At 39.2% G+C, this 19,592-nt stretch overlaps 1 protein-coding gene across 3 annotated transcripts in view; it reads right to left on the minus strand.

Annotated features, from left to right (window-relative positions):
* The window catches only part of B3GALT1 (beta-1,3-galactosyltransferase 1), a 513,983-nt gene that overhangs the window by 462,886 nt on the left and 31,505 nt on the right, over positions 1–19,592 (minus strand). Inside the window, exon 2 of one of the 3 annotated variants that reach the window (XM_073647011.1) lies at positions 12,263–12,474. The exons of the other annotated variants lie outside the window; for them this stretch is intronic. The gene's annotated coding sequence lies outside the window, so the exon portion shown is untranslated. The remainder of the gene's footprint in view (positions 1–12,262; positions 12,475–19,592) is intronic. 3 annotated transcript variants of the gene reach the window in all.

Consider the following 19,592-nt stretch of genomic DNA (forward strand, 5'->3'; position numbering starts at 1 on the left):
GTAATAGGGCATAAATGAGAAAAAGTGAGCATGAAACATACTCAAACTAATAAATTACACTCATGAAAATTGGCAATGTATTTCATGACATTTAGCTGTATGATTTATTATGTTTTTATTACATAGCCCCATCATATAGACAAACAGATTAACGACAGTTTTCAAGTAGCAAAATAACATAAAACAGCAAATAAAGGTTACTGTACAGAAGACAACCGAAAGCTGGAGTTTACATTTGAGATCAAGTCTTAATTTATATGTTCTCTAATTCCTTTTCCAACAGGTCCAGCTGATTAACAGCCTAATGCATATTTAAAGCTTTCAGATCTTAATTTTTCAGATATTTATATTTTTTTAAATTTCTTATATTGAAATGGAATTAAAAAGAACCCGGGCGTCATGTCCCCCAAAAAGTGAACCTGTCAGCTCATCATCCTTTCACATCTTCTGATTCCAGCACATTCTCTGATTCTCTAACCTTTCTTAGCCCTTACAATTTCCCAGAAATCAGAGTTTTCTGAGAAATCACTTTTAGGCTCTTATATACTAATCAGGGTTGGATTAGGTTTATACAGGCCCTTGGAGTCGCAGGGTGCCCCTCTTCGCTCTTGATTTTTCCAATTTTACTCCCAAGAGTTATAACTTTTTATAATATGAATTTTATAAGCTTATAACTTTTTTTTTCTATGTAGTCATAGCTGCGCAAACTAGTTTTTTCTGTATAACTTGTGGGGAAAAATAAAATTCAAACATTGTTTTTTGGGCTGTTTTTTTAGTTTATGGTAAAAATGCAATGTTACCATTTTTTTGTATTACTACAGCTTTGGTAATACAAAATGTATGAAGTATTATATACTAAAAATGAATTAATTGGTTTGTGTCAGCATATTTTGAGAAATACATATTTTTTAATTTATCGTTTGAACATTATTGTAAATATCATATTTTATTGGTTCAGATAGTAGCGCAATAGGTGATCCTACTTAAGTTAATTTTGTTTATATTTTCTTTACTTTTAGGAAGAAATCCTGTGATGTGAACTTATAATCAGCGGGTGAAATAAGTATTGAACACGTCACCAATTTTGTAAGTTACCGTAATATATTTCTAAAAGTGCTATTGACAGGACATTCTCACTAGATGTCGGTAACAACTTTTTCCTATTAGCCCTTATAAAAATTTTGGGACTAAAACAACATTTTAGCGGTAAATATGTACTGTAATTATTCTTTCTTCACCACCCAATGGTGTAAAATAAATTCTGTGAGGCACATGTGGTGTTAACATACTCACTGCACCAATGAATTCATTGAGAGGTGTAGTTTGTAAAATGAGGTCATTTATGGAGGGGATTCTGCTGTTCTGGCACCTCAGGGGCTCTGCCAATGTGACATGGCACCCTCAAACCATTCCAGCAAAATCTGAATTCCAATATGGCGCTTCTTCCCTTCTGAGCTTGGCACTGTGCCTCAAAAGTAGTTTTCGACCACATATGGGTTATTGGCGCACTCAGGAGAAATTGCACAACAAATTTTAGGGTTCATTTTCTCCTGTTACCTTTGTAAAAATAAAAAAAATTGTGGTCCTTCCACATTCTATTAATTGTGAAGCACCTGAAGGGTTAATAAACTTCTTGAATGTGGTTTTAGAATGGTGAATGGGTATTTTCTGTCATATAGGCCCCCCCAAAGTCACTTCAAATGTGATATGGTCCCTAAAAAAATGGTTTTGTAAATTTTGATGTAAAAATGAGAAATTGCTGGTCAACTTTTAACCCTTATAACTTCCTAACAAAACAAATTATGTTTCAAAAATTGTGCTGATATAAAAGTATACATGTGAGAAATGTCATTTATTAACTATTTTGTGTAACATAACTTTCTGGTTTAAGGGCATAAGGATTCAAATTTAGAAAATTGGAAAATTATCAACATTTTTGCTAAATTTCCAATATTTTTACAAATAAACTCAAATCATATCAAACAAATTTTACCACTATCATTAAGTACAATATGTCACGAGAAAACAATCTCAGAATCATTGGGATCCATTGAAGCGTTCCAGAGTAATTACCTCATAAAGTGACACTGGTCAGATTTCAAAAATGAGGCCTGGTCATTAACCTACAAAGTGGCTCAGTCCTTAAGGGGTTAAATAATTTCAGTAAGTATGTTCAATACTTCTTCCCTGTGTTATTTCTCATCATTACACATAATTTATGGACATTTATGGTATGATTTCTTTGCCTGTGTGGATTGGATGGGTTGTTTCCGACACCTGGTGAGAATTTCACATCAATAGCACCTTTAGAAATATATTTACTTAGAATATTGGTGACGTGTTCAATACTTATTTCACGCACTGTATAGATGTATATTTTTATGTCGGATGCTGAACTACACTTTACATACAGATGTAGCCATTCTTAAAATGACAAAAATATTAAGATGCAGAAAGATATCTTGGAAAGGTAGTGTGTATTTCGACACCTAACAATACAAATTCAATGGCTTTGTTGTATTTCAGGAAAAGAATTGTCATGGAGATATTAAGAAAAGTATTAATAATTTCTCCCTAAAGTTCATCTCACCCCTCCCCTATAGTATTTGTCACAAGAGAAGAGCTGACAATCTAAAGAGCAATCTCTCTGCAAATTATCACCCACAGCAGAAGGAGCTTGTAAACAAATGCTGGCACATGAGATGCGCTACCAACCCATTTAAAATGCAAGTGCATTTCCCCCTGGCAGAGGCAGGGGGTAATTAGACACAGACCCGTGACAATTTACATCTAGCTGTTGAGGCTTGATTCCCAGGACGTCAAATGGAATTTTACTGAAGCTACAGTCTGACTGGCACCGATATGAAATATGGAATGTCTCAAGTTCCATAATTCTGATAATAATGGGACCCATATTTTTAGTGACAGGGTAAGCTAGGGAACAATATGGATATTTTCCCATCGCTGTAAGCCCCTCCTGGGGGCTGTGGCACAAAAGTAACAAAATAGCAGACCGCAACAATGTCATGTGTGGTCTCTACCGGAAGGTAAATTCATTACGGAAAAAATGGTATCACTTTCGGGCCTCTATGATCAACCAACGATAAGTTATCACAAAAAACAGATATTTTAATAAAGATGTGCAGGCTAGAGTCCAGCTCACGTAATGTCAGCACTGGGGGTGTGTGGGCAGGTCTTCCCTTAGGCATAAAAGAATCCACGGAGGATGGAGTAGTACTCATTGCTGGGAGTATATGTATCATAAGCAAGGAGTCGAGTTTGCTGAACGCTCTGATCAAGTGGAGTGTCTCCCATGCAGCTATATTGAATTGTCTCTGCGATCATATAGTAAGTTTCTTCTTTAATCGTTATTATTTTGTGTAACTGCATATGTATTGAATTGTCCCCTTTTGCAAAATCTTGTATATTTTTCATAACACTGTCTCCCTTTTAGATTAAATATAAAATTTAATAGTCCTGTTTCTTTTGCTCTGTAATCATTCCCTCCCCCGAAGCCTTATACGCTACCAGAACACAGGCGTCTGGCCAGGCCTGTATTATAGTTCAAACTCGGCCGGTGGTGGCAGCGAATAATAATAATTGGGCTATCGTAAAGCTGGCAGTAACCTACGGGGTGTATACACCTATTCCATGCGTTGGAATCCAGAGGAGTGACGCCATATGCTTTCTGCTCGCTTGCCAATAGTTGCATAGTGAGTAGTCGGGATGGTGTGCTCGTGAATCCCTGACGAAATCCTGACAAAGTGACGGTACGGTGAGATATTGTGTGATCTCCCCGGTGTCGTTGCTGTGTGTCCCTGACAGTCATCATTAGAAAATTATTATTTAAATCAGGTGTTTGTGTTAAATGTTTTGTTTCCATAACACAATCTGTATTAAAATTAAAAACAATTTTTTTCCCAATGGCACTTTTTTTTTTACTCTAAATTCTGGTTGTTTCAGGAAACAACATTAACCACAATAAACAGACTCTGATCCTATCTTTTGTATTGAAGCCTCTAATGAGCGTGTGCAAAAGTCATTGTGAAGGAAGGAGAAGCAGTGTTGCTGTGACATCTTCTATTGTGATTGATGGATCCTGTGTTAACAGCTGTGTATAGAAGGGTTACCTTTCATTGTAACCATATTTCTGATGATAAGAAGCTCTGCCAAATTCTCATCCTGAAATTACATGAAATATGAGTCTAAAAAAGCCCCAGTGACCAGTGTTAAAAAATCTAGATTTCTAATTTTGCTTTTTAACAAACATTGTAATATGGAAACCATTGCCAAAAATATTTAAAAAATTAATGTAACACAAAAGCCTGATTTAAATAGGTCATTTTCTGATGATGGATTCCCTTTAAGTTAAAAAAATATCACGGGGAGAAAGTTGTGTTAGTTTAAGAAAGACTTCATCTGTACATATTTTTTTTTCGTTTAGATTTTTCATTGTTTTCTTTTTTCATATTTTTATTAGCCCCATAGGGGACTTAAACTTGTGACCGCTTGTACAATAAACTGCAATAATGTACTTCTGATCTCCCGTGAAGCCCAGTCACAGGCTCTACATCACAGGTTTAAAGACATGGTCGACACAGGAGGCTTTAGTAGGCTCCCAGATGCCATGACAATGCCATAGACATCTCGCTCTCGTGTTACATAAAAAAACAAAAAACCTCCCCTTCCCAAACTGACAGCAGTACCTAAGGGGTTAAATGTCTGCAATCGGAGCAAGCTCTGATAACTGCAGTTAGAATTGGGTGCCGGCTGTATAATACAGCTGTCGCCCACATTGCATAAATACAAGTATTGCCGATGGAAATCTAGGCCAAATGGGTCCATTGTACAGTGGGCCCTGGGGTTGAAGAGGCCTGTTAAGGTTTCCTTTTCTGTTTCGACAGTAGAATGTATCTAGAATCTATCTATCTATTTATTCCTCCATCCCTTATATTAACAGAACATTGACAACATTGACTGTGAACAAAAGCAAAACCTGTGGAGTTTTCATAAGATAGAGTAAGTGATTTCCATCATAACCTGATACAATATGGAGAGCAGCGGCGCAGCTTTGTCATAGATAATAGCTTTTCTAGACACTTCATACGGCTGCACATTCTAAGCAGAAACAATATTTCAAACTTCAAGTTGCATCTTGAGTGATAATCCTCACAGAACGACCATTACACTAAATAGTTCATAGTCTCTTCCCGGTTGCCTGCTTTATAATAACGACCAGTACACAGTAGTCCTGTAAATTGATACGGAGATGGCTGTGAGATTGATATAGTTATCAGGGTAAATTATGCATAGATCGTCAGCAGAGATGAGCGAGATTCAAGTTTGGCAGATTGCTGGAATTTGGCAAAGAAACTTGATTCGCGACGAAGTTATTTGCTGCAAACTGAATTTTTGTTATTATACTCTAGGTCTCTTCAGACTCCAGAACAGAATACGTGCAGCATATAAAAGAAATAAATAATAATAGTCACTTTGCCGCTCATCTATCCTGTCATCTCTGAGCTCAGCCATCAGGACGTTTTATTCCGCCTTCCTCTTCAGCCTTTTTCCCTCTACGCCGGGGTTTCGGATGCTGATTAGGTCTCTGACATCAAAGTGCACGCCAGGATGTAATGTAATGCACCATGATGTCACAACGTGCTCGGTGACTACAGAATCCTACTTGGCACACAGCCCGGCGCAGAGTGAATCAGGCTGAAGTGGATGTAGCGCTGTGGGAGAAAGTGGAAAAAAGATACCAAGCAGCACATAGGACCAGATGGCAGGTTTTGGCAATGGAAAAAGTAAGCGGAAGGTATTCATTTTTTTTAGGATTTTCCTGGTCCTCTATAAATCAGCAAAATGGCGACCAGCTGCCAACATTTCGCTGAATTTGCACAAAGTTAAAGAAGCACTCCCATCAAAAATTTTATTCTCTAAATATATTGCAATCATAATATTATATAACTCTGTATTTACAATTACTCATTTTGCCTTTCTACCCAGCTAATTCTTCTCTTTTCTCTGCTCTATGTAGAAACAGGAAGTCTCTTGTCCCTGCATTTATCATTCCCCTCTTCACCCCCTGACACAGCTGCTCTCTCCTCCCCCCTGCCAAGGACTTTTTCAGTGACTCATGACTTGTGCAGGGAAAATTGACCTCCTGTTTCTACATAGAGCTTAGAAGAATTCAGCTAGTCAGTTTTTAATCACGTGAGGTCATAGACTTAATGGAAAAGAGAAGAATTAGCTGGGTAGAAAGGCAAAATGAGCAATTATAATTACACAGTGTTCTATAATATGATGATTACAATATATTAAGATGATGAAAACTTTCATGGGAGGAGGAGGAGGAGTGCTTCTTTAATAGCAAAAAATGTAAAATAAACATAGGGTGCTGCACAGGTTCAGGTTCACACACACATGAAGTCAAAAGAGTTGTCCATAGTAGCCATCAGATTCCATCTTTTCATTTTCAACCGCAAGTATGAGAATAAAAGAAGTGGCAGACCTCGTCCATCTGCTAGGGATTACTATGTTCATCGAAGTAGTAACATATTGTGGCATCTATCACTAAATATACTTCAAAGTACTGTGTGATAGGGACAAAGCTATTATATGAGAAAAAGTTCCCTTTTGGCCCCTCTCCCCTAAAAATAATTCATACAAATGCCCGAAATCTGATGTATATACATGAAATCATGCGTCAGTAGCGTTGTTGCATGTTGTTCTCCTGCACTATTCAAAATGAATCCTCTGCCAAAAAATAGCAACCCGCAGTTAATATTAATCTATGGCACTGTGGCGCTGCACAGTCTTCCCAAGCGATACTGCTATAGTGAGTAGTGTTGAGCGATACCTTCCGATATCAGGAAATATCGTATCGGATTGGATCGGACCGATACCCAAAAAGTATCGGATATCGCCTATTCCGATACCGGAAACCAATGCAAGTCAATGGGACACAAATATCGGAATGAAAATAAACCCTTTCTTTCCTTGTAGGTTAATTCTACATGAAGTAAAACAACTAAGAATAATGAAGAATGTATTACGCGAAAAGCCGGCAATTCATCAGCGGCATACACCGGTACCCGACAATTTACAACAGAAAGAATAGAGCTTCACACAGATTAGATAGATAGAAACATGTCAGTCACATATATAAGAAGTACAGTGACAGTGTTGCTTACTGTACTTGTCATTTAGTGAAAAGGATTTATTTAAAAAAAATAATTGTGTTTTCATGCACTGTCTCTTTAAAAAAGCCGGCCGGCAATTCAGCAGCGGTACCCGACAATTTATAACAGACAGAATAGAGTATCACACATAGATTAGATAGATAGAAACATGTCAGTCACATATATATGAAGTACAGTGACAGTGTTGCTTACTGTACTTGTCATTTAGTGTAAAGGATTTATTTAAAAATATAATAGTGTTTTCATGCACTGTCTCTTTAAAAAAGCCGGCCGGCAATTCAGCAGCGGTACCCGACAATTTAGAATAGAAGGAATAGAGAATCATACATAGATTAGATAGATAGAAACATGTCAGTCACATATATATGAAGTACAGTGACAGTGTTGATTACTGTACTTGTCATTTAGTGTTAAAATAAAGGATTTATTTAAAAAAAAAAATTGGCGTGGGGTTCCCCTTAATTTTAGTCTCTAGCGGCGGTTAAGCAGACGGCTGGGGCAGATGTTTGAAGCCTGGGAAGGGGGTAATACCCATGGAGCTCCCCAGGCTACTAATATCAGCCCCCAGCTGAATACATAGCCTTTACTAGCTATTAAAATGGGGGACCATTCCCCCCTAATTTAATAGCTAGCAAAGGCTAGGCAGACAGCTGGGGGCTGATATTAATAGCCCAGGAAGGGTGCCATGAATATTGCCCCCCTCCCAGGCTAGAAACACCAGCCGTCAGCCGCCCCAGAAATGGCGCATCCATAGGATGCGCCAATTCTGGCACTTAGCCTCGCTCTTCCACGCTGCCCTGGTGGGGTGGCAGGGGGTAATAGGGTTGGGGTTCATGTCAGCGCCAGCTGCCATGAAGCCCAGGTTAGTAATGATGGGCATCTATAAGACACCCCCATTGCTAACCTACAAAGTGTTAAAAAGAAAAAACACACTACACCCAGAAAAAAATAATTTATTTGAAATAAAACACACCATTTTATTTAATTCTTAGTTTACTAAAAAAAAATAGTTACCTGTCCACGTTCCTGCGCTGATCTCCCATGCACAGCTGTCACATCTGGAGATGGTGACAGCTGTGCATGGCTGCTGTAAGCTCACACTGCCGGGAACACGTCCGCTCCCGGCAGCGGGAGCCACTGACTGAGGTCACCGGAGTGCATTCAGGCAGCGCAGCTCCGGAGACCTCCTTTACGGCACTGCTGTACCATGGGAATTTCTCACGATACAGCAGGGCCGTAAAGGAGCTAACCGGAGCAGCGCTGCCTGAACTCCGGCGAACCCGCTTATGCAATGACGGGGCTGCTTTACGGCCCCATCATTCTAGCGGCGGCAGCGGTTCAGAGCGGTCACATTCTATGTGGCTGCTCTAAACAGGAGATCATCGTGGGACACTCGTGGACTACTACGGAGGGGTAAGGATAAGGTTGTGGTTTATTATTTTATATTTTATTACAGGAGATCGATGGCTTCGGGGAATTAGGTGTCTAGGTGAGTATAGGTGTAGTTTTTTATTTTTTACTTTATTTTAGGTGGCGATCGGCGGGGACAGGTAATGTATAAACTAATTTATTGTAGGCAACCACTGGCCACCAATGACATGTATTTAAAATTTAGTGGGGACACAGTAGGGCAATTTAAATAGCAGGATCAGGCTGATGGGAACTACTGCTCCCATCGAGCTGATCCTGCTGGCACGAGTGGACGGGGGACAGACATAGGCCGATGGGAGTAGTAGTGTCACATCGGCCTATGTCTGCCTGCACGCACACACCCGTAGACATCGCACAGACACCGCACACACTCGCAGACATCGCACAGATACCGCACACACCCGCAGACATCGCACAGACACCGCACACACTCGCAGACATCGCACAGACACCGCAGACATTGCACAGGCACCGCGCACACCTGCACACACCCGCACACATCGCACAGACACCGCACACACCCGCAGACATCGCACACACCCGCAGACATCGCACAGACACCCCACACACACTCGCAGACACACGCACAGACACCCCGCACATACTCGCAGACACACGCACAGACACCCACACACACCAATCATGACGGGCTGATCGTCTGGAAGGTGAGGCTGACCTGTGCGGCCGTGGGAAAGTTCATGTGAGTTCATGCAATGCAGTCAAGCATGAACTCACGTGAACCCTCTGAGGGCACCGCGGCTACTTCAAATGAACAGCTGATCAGCATCACCTGATACCTCAGCTGTTCATTTGAAATAACCGGCGGGAAAGCGCAGCACAGAACGGGAAAGCCGGCGGTGAAGTCTTTTCACTGCCGGCTTCCCCGACCGGGTCCTTCGCTCCCCGCTCCTTGGTGCTGCGCTCCCCGCCCGGTCCTAACTTACGATCAGGATGGGAGGTGGCGAGGGGAGCGGAGGATCGGGGTGGGAGGCTGCGGGGAAGCAGTATGGGGCTGTGTGATTGTTTAAAAGCCGGCGGCTTTTTACCACCCGCCGGCTTTTAAACGATCAGGAGAATTCTCCCACGCTGGGATGGCATTCTGATGACAGGCTGGATCTCAGCTGAGCGCTGCCATCCAGCTTGTCATGCTTCAGAGACACTGCAGAGCGCAGGCATTATGGGAACTTCCGATTCTGGTATTCGATATTGTAAAAGTATCGGAATTAAGTATCAGAATTCCGATACCGCGAATATCGGCCGATACCCGATATTTCAGTATCGGAATGCTCAACACTAATAGTGAGCAAAAACAATCAGCTGTAATCAGTGTCAGACTAAAGAACATTGGGCCCACCAGAGGATTTGATTCTGAGGGCCCACCTTTCTCCCCCACTCAAAAGCCCCATAGCAGCTGCAAGGTTTGCGCTATCAACTCTCCTGAAGGAGAAGACATGGCCCACCGGAGGATTCTCCGGTTCTCTGGTGGGCCTATTTTATGCAGCATTTTTCCTCCTATGAAATGCAGAAGTGATGCAGAAATATCTCCTGCAAATACTTTACGTGTGCACATACCTGTAGTAAATATTTAAAGGGGTTATCTACTATTGGACAATCCTTTATTAATAAGCCCAAAGAAGTAAAAAAAAAATTATACTTCCCAGACCTGCACAAGTCCTCAATACTCGGCACTGTGCCCCTACCAATCTGCTGGGATCAACACCAGGTGGGGGACATCATGCTGCAATCAATGCCAATTGATGTCAATGCCATTTATTAGCCTCAATGCTAGAAATATAATTGCTCAACTTTTGTGCAAAAAAATTAATTCTGCAGTGTGTGGATAAAATGTGAAAAAACTCAACCACATAACTGGTAATTTAATTCGCTGCAACTACTACGTGCACAAATCCACATGCAAAGTCTGCATAATTCTGCTATGTGTGCATTCAGATGAGAATATTTACACACATGTCCCTACCACAAAGTGACGCAAAAATATTTTACATTTACTATTTTATATATATATAATTTTCTGTATGAAAAAAAAAATTAAATCTAACAATTTTTACACTGACCACTAGGGTTATTTTAGATTCATATTTCCTGTGCTTTTCAGAAGTCTCACTATCATCACAGACATGATTACAATGACAGGTAATAAATACCTCTATGCACAGCTGATAACACACCATTCACAATAGTTGATGTCACAGCTGACCCTGGTACCCCTCCCTTCACAGTGATATTTTCACATGCTCATTAGATGCTTCAATAAAAATAGATAGGGTCTAAGATTGTCTACTGCTGCCAATGTACATGGGAATTTCTTAAAAAAAGAGAGGAAGTTTTGAGTCTAACATAGCCTCAGTGGCCAGTGTGACAATTCCTATTTTTTTTTTTAAATACAGATCATAAAATAAAAAAAAAGTTTAAAAATAATTATTTTAACATGAAAATTTGATTTAAATAGTAGATTATTTACCGATAGCCCATTCCCTTTAAAGAGGTCAACACTTTGAAATATCAAAGGTGCTAGTTATGTGGATAATTTTGTTGGATATATCAGGTGAAGGGCGCTCCCATGGTAGCAGAATCATTATCAAAATTATCAAAAATGTACCAAAAAAATAAAATGAAATAAAATACAAATTTATTTAAAAACACAATGCGTTTCGACAGTATCCAGCCTTCCTCAGGTGTATCAGTACAAGAGGTTGACTGAACCTATTGGATTGATTGCATGCATTTTAAAAAGTTGTGTCCAAATAAGTCCAACTCCATCAGGTGAGCAAATTCCCTGTTTTTGATTTTAATCTCTCCTTTTAAATATACTATTGTCAGAAAGCGCCATTTCCTCTCCTTTTTTCTTCGAATAAATTCTACTATTGGTATGTAGATAATTTAGTTATTAATTGATATTTATGATACTTCTAATTTTCCGGTAAAAAGCAATAACAGATGCAGAGACGACAACATCCACTGCTCCATATTTGTATGTTTTTGCCGCCTCACATTATACTTCTAATAAACTCCATCTTGGTCAGCTCCGGCACAGTAAAGCAAACAGTAATACATTTCCATGAATTAGGGTCTGCAGACCCATCAATTCATTTCGAGAACTAGGCAGCGTGCCTTATTTGCATACTACGTGACCAATGGAGAAAGCGATGCACTAATAAAAAATCCATTATGAAGGACTTAAGAAGGTTTGTGAATATAAAGATTGTCTAATTGATCTGAAGATTCACTTTAGGGTTTCAGATTGGGCAGACAAAGCAATTTTCAGCTCAATAAATTGAACACAATTCCTTTTAAGATTACTTTTCAGCTTTGTCACATTTTGTGAGAAAAATAATCATTAAGTATATTTAACAATTACAAACATATAAATAATAAAGTTTTGTTAATAAAGTTCATGATATGCCATGTGGTATAGGTGAAGTAATTTTCTAACGAGATGCACCCATTTGATTCAGTTGATGTTTTCCTGTCTGCATTTTTCCTGTCTCACTGACCAGTGACCCAAGAGCCTTATCTGCTAACAATTTGAACTGTTATGGTAACATAAAATAAAATCAACATTATCATATGTGTATATGAGAAGGAAGAAGCTTCTCCCATGAACAGACCTGGATAAGGAGGACCCACTCATGAAGAGAACTGGACAGGGAGATTCCACACTTGAAGGAAACTGAGCAAAGAAGGTCCTCTCACAAAGGAAACTGGTCATAAAGTTTCCACCTATGAAAAGAATTGGACAAAGAGGCTCCACCCATGAGGGGAACTCCATGTTCAAAGATTCCACCCATGAAGAGAACTGAGGAAAAAAGGGAGACTCCACCTATGAGGAGAACATGGAAAGAAGATTGGTATGAGTTGGGAGGGCACATGCTTATACCAGGGAATGAAAATACATAAAAAATTAGCATAGATATAGCTTTATCAAGATTACAAATAGAAAGGAGATTGTTTTTTAAGTTGAAAATAAGTACTAGAATTCCTAAATTATTAAGACTCTCCTAAAAAATGTAAATATTAATTACAAAATAATTATTCTACCCTTACTTTCTGAAAATCAGCCCTCCATCTTGGTGATGTTGTACTTGTATTTTTAAGAGAAAACACAGCTGCACTCTGAAATGCTAAGAATAATACATTTAGAAAATTGGAACTGCATTACTGCCATAGAAAATAGGTAAACACTACATTATGTACATATGGCATATTGGAAAAATATTGCTATAGGAAAATGACAGTAAAAAGAAGGTACTTGGCGCATAGATTGGCCAATATATGTGAGCCCAATGGCCATCGACAAGGCGTACCTTATTGTTGGGTCCCTAACCTGATAAGTCACTTCTCCTGGGCTGAAAAGCCTACACTTTAGGGACCCAACAATAAGGTACGCCTTGTCAATAGTTGATTGGCCAATCTATGCACCAAGTACCTTCTTTTTACAGCAATTTTTCTATAGCAATATTGCAGCTCCATTTTTCCAATATTCCATAGGTATATAATGTAGCATTTACCTATTTTCTATGGCAGTAATCAAGTTCCAATTTTCTAAATTTAGTATTCTTATCATTTCAGAGTGCAGCTATATTTTCTCTTAGAATTATTGTCTTACCTGGCACCTGTACACACTAGTTCGGATCTGCTGGTCTGTTTTTCTGTTTCTACTTGTCTTTTAAAACAGCAGTCAATGCAAACAAGTAGAGCTGCAGTGTAAAGTATTTGGATGCAAAGGCCACGGAGAAAGCTGACATCTAAGCCTCTGGCAAAATAAAAAAAAATGATAGAAGTTTAAGGTTGCCATTCTTAAGAGCTGGAGTTAGTTTAAGTCATTTTAGCGCTACTAAGTGACTGAGTTTAGCTCCACCCTAACAGATCGGGGATTAAAAAAAACTACCAAGCCAGAAGGGAAAACCACTAAACATGACTTTACTGTATTTTTGAAGTTTAAAAAATGACTTTCCCTTTAAACATTGCATAGAAAAACCTAAAAAAAAAATCATGTATGCAGCAATAGGGTCTGTGCTAGGACAATTCTCCAGACCGGTAAGTCAATCATAATTAGCTTAATAAAGACTCCAGACTTTACTTAATTAGAACGGCTGAATGTTTCAGGACATTCTTTCCCACCAATTGGGCTCCGTGGGACGGAGACTTGCTGTAATGTTTTCAATTGAAATCCTTTTCTGAAATAATATTTTAAGACTCCTTTTCAAATTTCCTTCCTTTGTTGCTGCTGTGACAAAGAAGGGATTGAAAAATGAATTTTATCTAGCATGAACATCAGCACAAAAATCTGATTTTCCAACGGCAAACTATACATATTTCTGGATTATTAACAGGTATTTTGATTTCATGGTAGGCATTTGTCAATCAGACATGTCCTGAATAATAGTCACATTCAGTATATTAGCGAACTTTAAAAGGTGTCGTCTGGTCACACCATATTGATGACCTATCCAAAGGATCCATAGGAAAGGTCATCAATATAGCGAGACCGAACAACCCCTTCATGGAGACAATGAAACATATTATTTATAGTTATTGATTGAATATGTGGCTTATAGCACTTACTGGGCGCTTTAAGCTGTAGCTCAATAAATACAGATCATCTGCTTTACTTTCCTAGAGATTACTCATGTCATATAAACATTAGGGTAGATTTACTATGGCAAATTGACAAAATTGATAAAATTGGCAAAGAAACCTGGTATATTTGCATTGCACCAGATTTAATGAATGGTTATTCCCAAAATAGTAAGTTATCACCTATCCATAGTAAAGGAGAGAACTTATTGAAAGCTGGGGTCCAACCACTGGGCTTCCAGTGATTCTAAGACTGGGCCTAAGAAACCATGTCTTGAAGGAGCAGTAGTTCACATGCCCAAGCTCCACTCCATTCATGGTCTATGGAACTGCTGGAGAAAGATGAACCAGGGCTTGACAAAGAAAATGAAAAGAGTGGAGTTCGATTATGCGCTCCATTCAAGACGAGGCTCTGCAGAGAAAGGTTTCAGATTCCAGAGCCCCATTCTCAAGATTGTTGGATGTCCCGGTGGTCAGACCTCCATTGATCAGTAAGTTATTCCTCATTCTTCAGATACGGGATAACTTACTATCTTGGGAATAACAATATTTAGTGTTTTAGAAACTTTTTTCACTTTCCTAGACATATTTTGAAAATGGCCAATGAGTCATAGTTAACTGGAGCCCAAGAAAGCTGTAAATTTTTTAATGATAAGTGCTACAATTTTAGCACAAAATCCTTTTTTAAAGAAAGCCTGCCAAGAAGTAGCATTAGTAAGAGGAATGTTGTTAGCATACAGTATCTATCAATTTCTGCAAAATCATACAGCACATGCCACTGTGAACAATTTCACGCATCCTCTTTCTGTATTCACCAGGGAGTGGCATCAATAGTGTCAAAGATCAGTGGCTCCAACCCTGAACTTCTTGCCCGATGCCTCAAATGTCGACTTTGCAACACTGAACCATATCAGCATTAACAGCATTAACATAACTAATACAGTATTTAATCCTGGTACTTTAACTAAAGGGGTATATGATATATAGTACTAATATAAACCAAAAAAATATTTATTGGGGCAAGGATGGCTACTTTTTAAATCCCTGACAATGTGTCACGCACGGTGTGGGAAAGACTAAGTGTAACACAAAGGGATGAGGGGAGGGTAGCACAAACGCTGGGGGAAGTGGAAACCTCTAGGCAGATCTAATATCACCCTACCTGTCCTATCGTCCCTATATAGATTCCGCACCTATTGCCGACTAGGAAACCCAATCCCTGTATATCCCTAGAGCTAGGCCGTAGATAGGGAGGGGGGGGGGTAAGCACTGGTCAATCCCGACTATAAACTAAAGACAACAAGGGAGACAAACAAAGAGGGAAAATTTAGCTTGAACTGACACCAGAGAGATAAAACCAAACATCCTCCAAGGGCACCAGAGAGGAAGCTAGCCGACTGCTATTGCTCGAAGCTTTCACAAGGGAAAATGAGAATATCACCAGAGACTACCTGAAGCAGACTGAGAGATTATAAACGCCCAGACCAGGGTGTATCAATCAGAGCAGGAGGGAGGTTGCCACTGGGTCCAAAAGTAAGAAGGATTAAGAAGGCATATGCAAAGCCAAACACAGTGACCTTCTGCAGCCAGATCCAGAGTGACTCTCTGTTTCATCAGACACACCCGTGACACAATGCTCCTGTTAATATGTATATGATGTTTTTATTTTACAAAATATTAATATATCTGCCCCATTGTGTCACAATCCACCTCAATGTGCAATGTTTTATTTTCCAGGCAACTGGATGATTAGCCATTGACTTTATCGTCCAACCAGAGTAACCATCTGCAGTGATGACTAGTACATGGCACCAGTGTCCCATTGCCAAAGGTCTGACCAAGGAGCCCCATTGATATCCTAAATTCATGCCACAATGTGTGTAATGCGGCAGAAGAACGCTGAACTACCAACACCAAGGACAATAAATTGTTGTTGTATGGACACAGAAGGAACAAAAGTGCAACCAACTTCTGATACTGAAAAAGTCAAAAAGTGATCAATTATAACCTTTGGATTTTCTCCTTTTAGATTGATCACTTCATTTATAGGATTCTTGAATATTTATATTACAACAGTTTACTCAGGAAAAAAATATCTCTAGTAAATAAGTAAAAACAATTTTGTAGATTTATAACTAACAAGGAACTTGAAAGAAAATCCACATTGAGATGCAATATTGTGGGGTTACCATAGCAACCCTGGCTGGGATTGTATGTTTGCCAGTCAGACATTTGCAAAGTAATAGGTGAGAACCTGGACAGATGTGATGTTGTCCGTTGATGAAATTTGTCCTGTGATCCACGCTTTAAATAAAAATTTTAATGATAAATAGAACTGAATCAATTCTCTGATTTGTTGCCACTGTGTTTGTTTCTAATTAGTATCAATGGATATTTGAGACTAAGATCTGATTTCATTGGTTTAAAGTATTTGAAACATTTTGATTATAAATTCAGAAAAAAATTAATGAACCAAAATTGTGCAAAAAGTTGAAAAAAAAAAGTAAAGTGGGCAAGTGCATTATAGAGCGAGTCTGGTCTCTCTATTTAAAGAGAACATGTCACCAGGTCACAAGTGTCTAAAATTTTGCTCCCTTGAGCATTGGATTTTTTTTTTTTTTTTAAATATGCCATTACGGTTCCAGAGATATGGGCTTTTATTTTGGGCTACTTTTTATGGTCACAGGATCCTATGGGGTGTGTCTTTAATCTGTTCTGCATAATTACTCTATGATCGCCACCCTCTTGTTAAAAACCATAAAAATTAGCACTAAGTAAAAGGCCCATATCTCAGGAACCATATGGCGTATTAAAAAATAAAAAAAAATATGAGTACTCAGGGGGACAACTGGAATAAAATTCTGCGCAAATACTGGCCATTTTAACCTGTTGACAGATCTTCAAAACAAAGTTGATAAGTTAGTAAATTATACATTTTCTGGTGCAAAACTACAATTAATTTACAAGCGGTCTCAAATCTAGCAGATTTTATATATATATATATATATATATATATATATATATATATATATATATATATATATATATATATATATATATATATATATATATATATATATATATATATATATACACAGTACAGACCGAAAGTTTGGACACACCTTCTCATTTAAAGATTTTTCTGTATTTTCATGACTATGAAAATTGTACATTCACACTGAAGGCATCAAAACTATGAATTAACACATGTGGAATTATATACTTAACAAAAAAGTGTGAAACAACTGAAAATATGTCTTATATTCTAGGTTCTTCAAAGTAGCCACCTTTTGCTTTAATGACTGCTTTGCACACTCTTGGCATTCTCTTGATGAGCTTCAAGAGGTAGTCACCGGAAATGGTCTTCCAGCAATCTTGAAGGAGTTCCCAGAGATGCTTAGCACTTGTTGGCCCTTTTGCCTTCACTCTGCGGTCCAGCTCACCCCAAACCATCTCGATTGGGTTCAGGTCTGGTGACTGTGGAGGCCAGGTCATCTGAAGTAGCACCCCATCACTCTCCTTCTTGGTCAAATAGCCCTTACACAGCCTGGAGGTGTGCTTGCGGTCATTCTCCTGTTGAAAAACAAATGATGGTCCAACTAAACACAAACTGGATGGAATAGCATGCCGCTGCAAGATGCTGTGGCAGCCAGCTGGTTCAGTATGCCTTCAATTTTGAATAAATCCCCAACAGTGTCACCAGCAAAGCACCCCCACACCATCACACCTCCTCCTCCATGCTTCACGGTAGGAACCAGGCATGTAGAGTCCATCCGTTCACCTTTTCTGCATCGCACAAAGACACGGTGGTTGGAACCAAAGATCTCAAATCCTCTTAACAGTTGTTGTAGAGATGTGTCTGCTGCTAGAACTCTGTGTGGCATTGACCTGATCTCTAATCTGAGCGGCTGTTAACCTGCGATTTCTGAGGCTGGTGACTCGGATAAACTTATCCTCAGAAGCAGAGGTGACTCTTGGTCTTCCTTTCCTGGGGCGGTCCTCATGTGAGCCAGTTTCTTTGTAGCGCTTGATGGTTTTGGCAACTGCACTTGGGGACACTTTCAAAGTTTGCCCAATTTTTCAGACTGACTGACCTTCATTTCTTAAAGTAATGATGGCCACTCGTTTTTCTTTACTTAGCTGTTTTTTTCTTGCCATAATACAAATTCTAACAGTCTATTCAGTAGGACTATCAGCTGTGTATCCACCAGACTTCTGCACAACACAATCGATGGTTCCAACCCTATTTATAAGGCAAGAAATCCCACTTATTAAACCTGACAGGACACACCTGTGAAGTGAAAACCATTTCCGGTGACTACCTCTTGAAGCTCATCAAGAGAATGCCAAGAGTGTGCAAAGCAGTCATCAAAGCAAAAGGTGGCTACTTTGAAGAACCTAGAATATAAGACATATTTTCAGTTGTTTCACACTTTTTTGTTAAGTATATAATTCCACATGTGTTAATTTATAGTTTTGATGCCTTCAGTGTGAATGTACAATTTTCATAGTCATGAAAATACAGAAAATAATTGATCTGTTAAAAAAGTTCTAATTTCTTACTATATATGTTTAGGTCCCGTTTGAATAATCAGTTTTATCCCATTATTTACAATGTCAGTTTCAGACAGTGCTAATACAGTCACGTTTTAGTGTCCATAGTACCATCACACCTGTGTGAATATAGACAACTACTGGCTTCCACGATGGTCAACGTTAGATCCAGTAGAAGCATGGGAGGTCCGGGTGTTGTGGACATATTGACAGTCATGTCCAGTTGTTATATTGGATGGGAAAATATTTAATCATATTTTTCACTAACGTACCTGTTTTTTATGTAATTTCACAATGATGTCAATAAAACAGTAAATGGGACTGACATGTACAACCTGGGTCAGAACAGGATCTAGAACAAAGGTCCCCAACCTGTAGCTCAGGAGCTATATGTGGCTCGCGGTCCCATGAATTGTGGCTCGCGGCAGTCTGCCAGCTTGGTACATTAGCTACAGATCTAGCAAACAGGTATGAAGAGCAGCTCTCAAAATGGTGAATTTTGTGAGTAACCCAGCACAGAAGAGCAGATCTAGATGCACATATACTGGTCTTAGGGTTTAGAGATTATTTAAGAATGGTAGGTTGGAGACAAGATGATACAACCTGTCAGAGGAGGTGCTTGAAGCTAGATGCAACATTGTGTTGACAGTGAATGATGGAAGAATACTGAATGGGGGGTATTGTGGAAACCTCTGGATCCTGGTATTCAGCTTCGGGGTGATTTCTGTTGAAAAGCTTTGGTTATCATGAGGGCTTTGGTTGCAACTACTGTGTGGGATCGTGAGCTGGATGTAGCTGGCGACCCTC

Source organism: Phyllobates terribilis, unplaced genomic scaffold (genome assembly GCF_046119375.1).
Source record: "Phyllobates terribilis strain yellow unplaced genomic scaffold, ASM4611937v1 Scaffold_9__5_contigs__length_417890890, whole genome shotgun sequence".
Lineage (NCBI taxonomy): Eukaryota > Metazoa > Chordata > Amphibia > Anura > Dendrobatidae > Phyllobates > Phyllobates terribilis.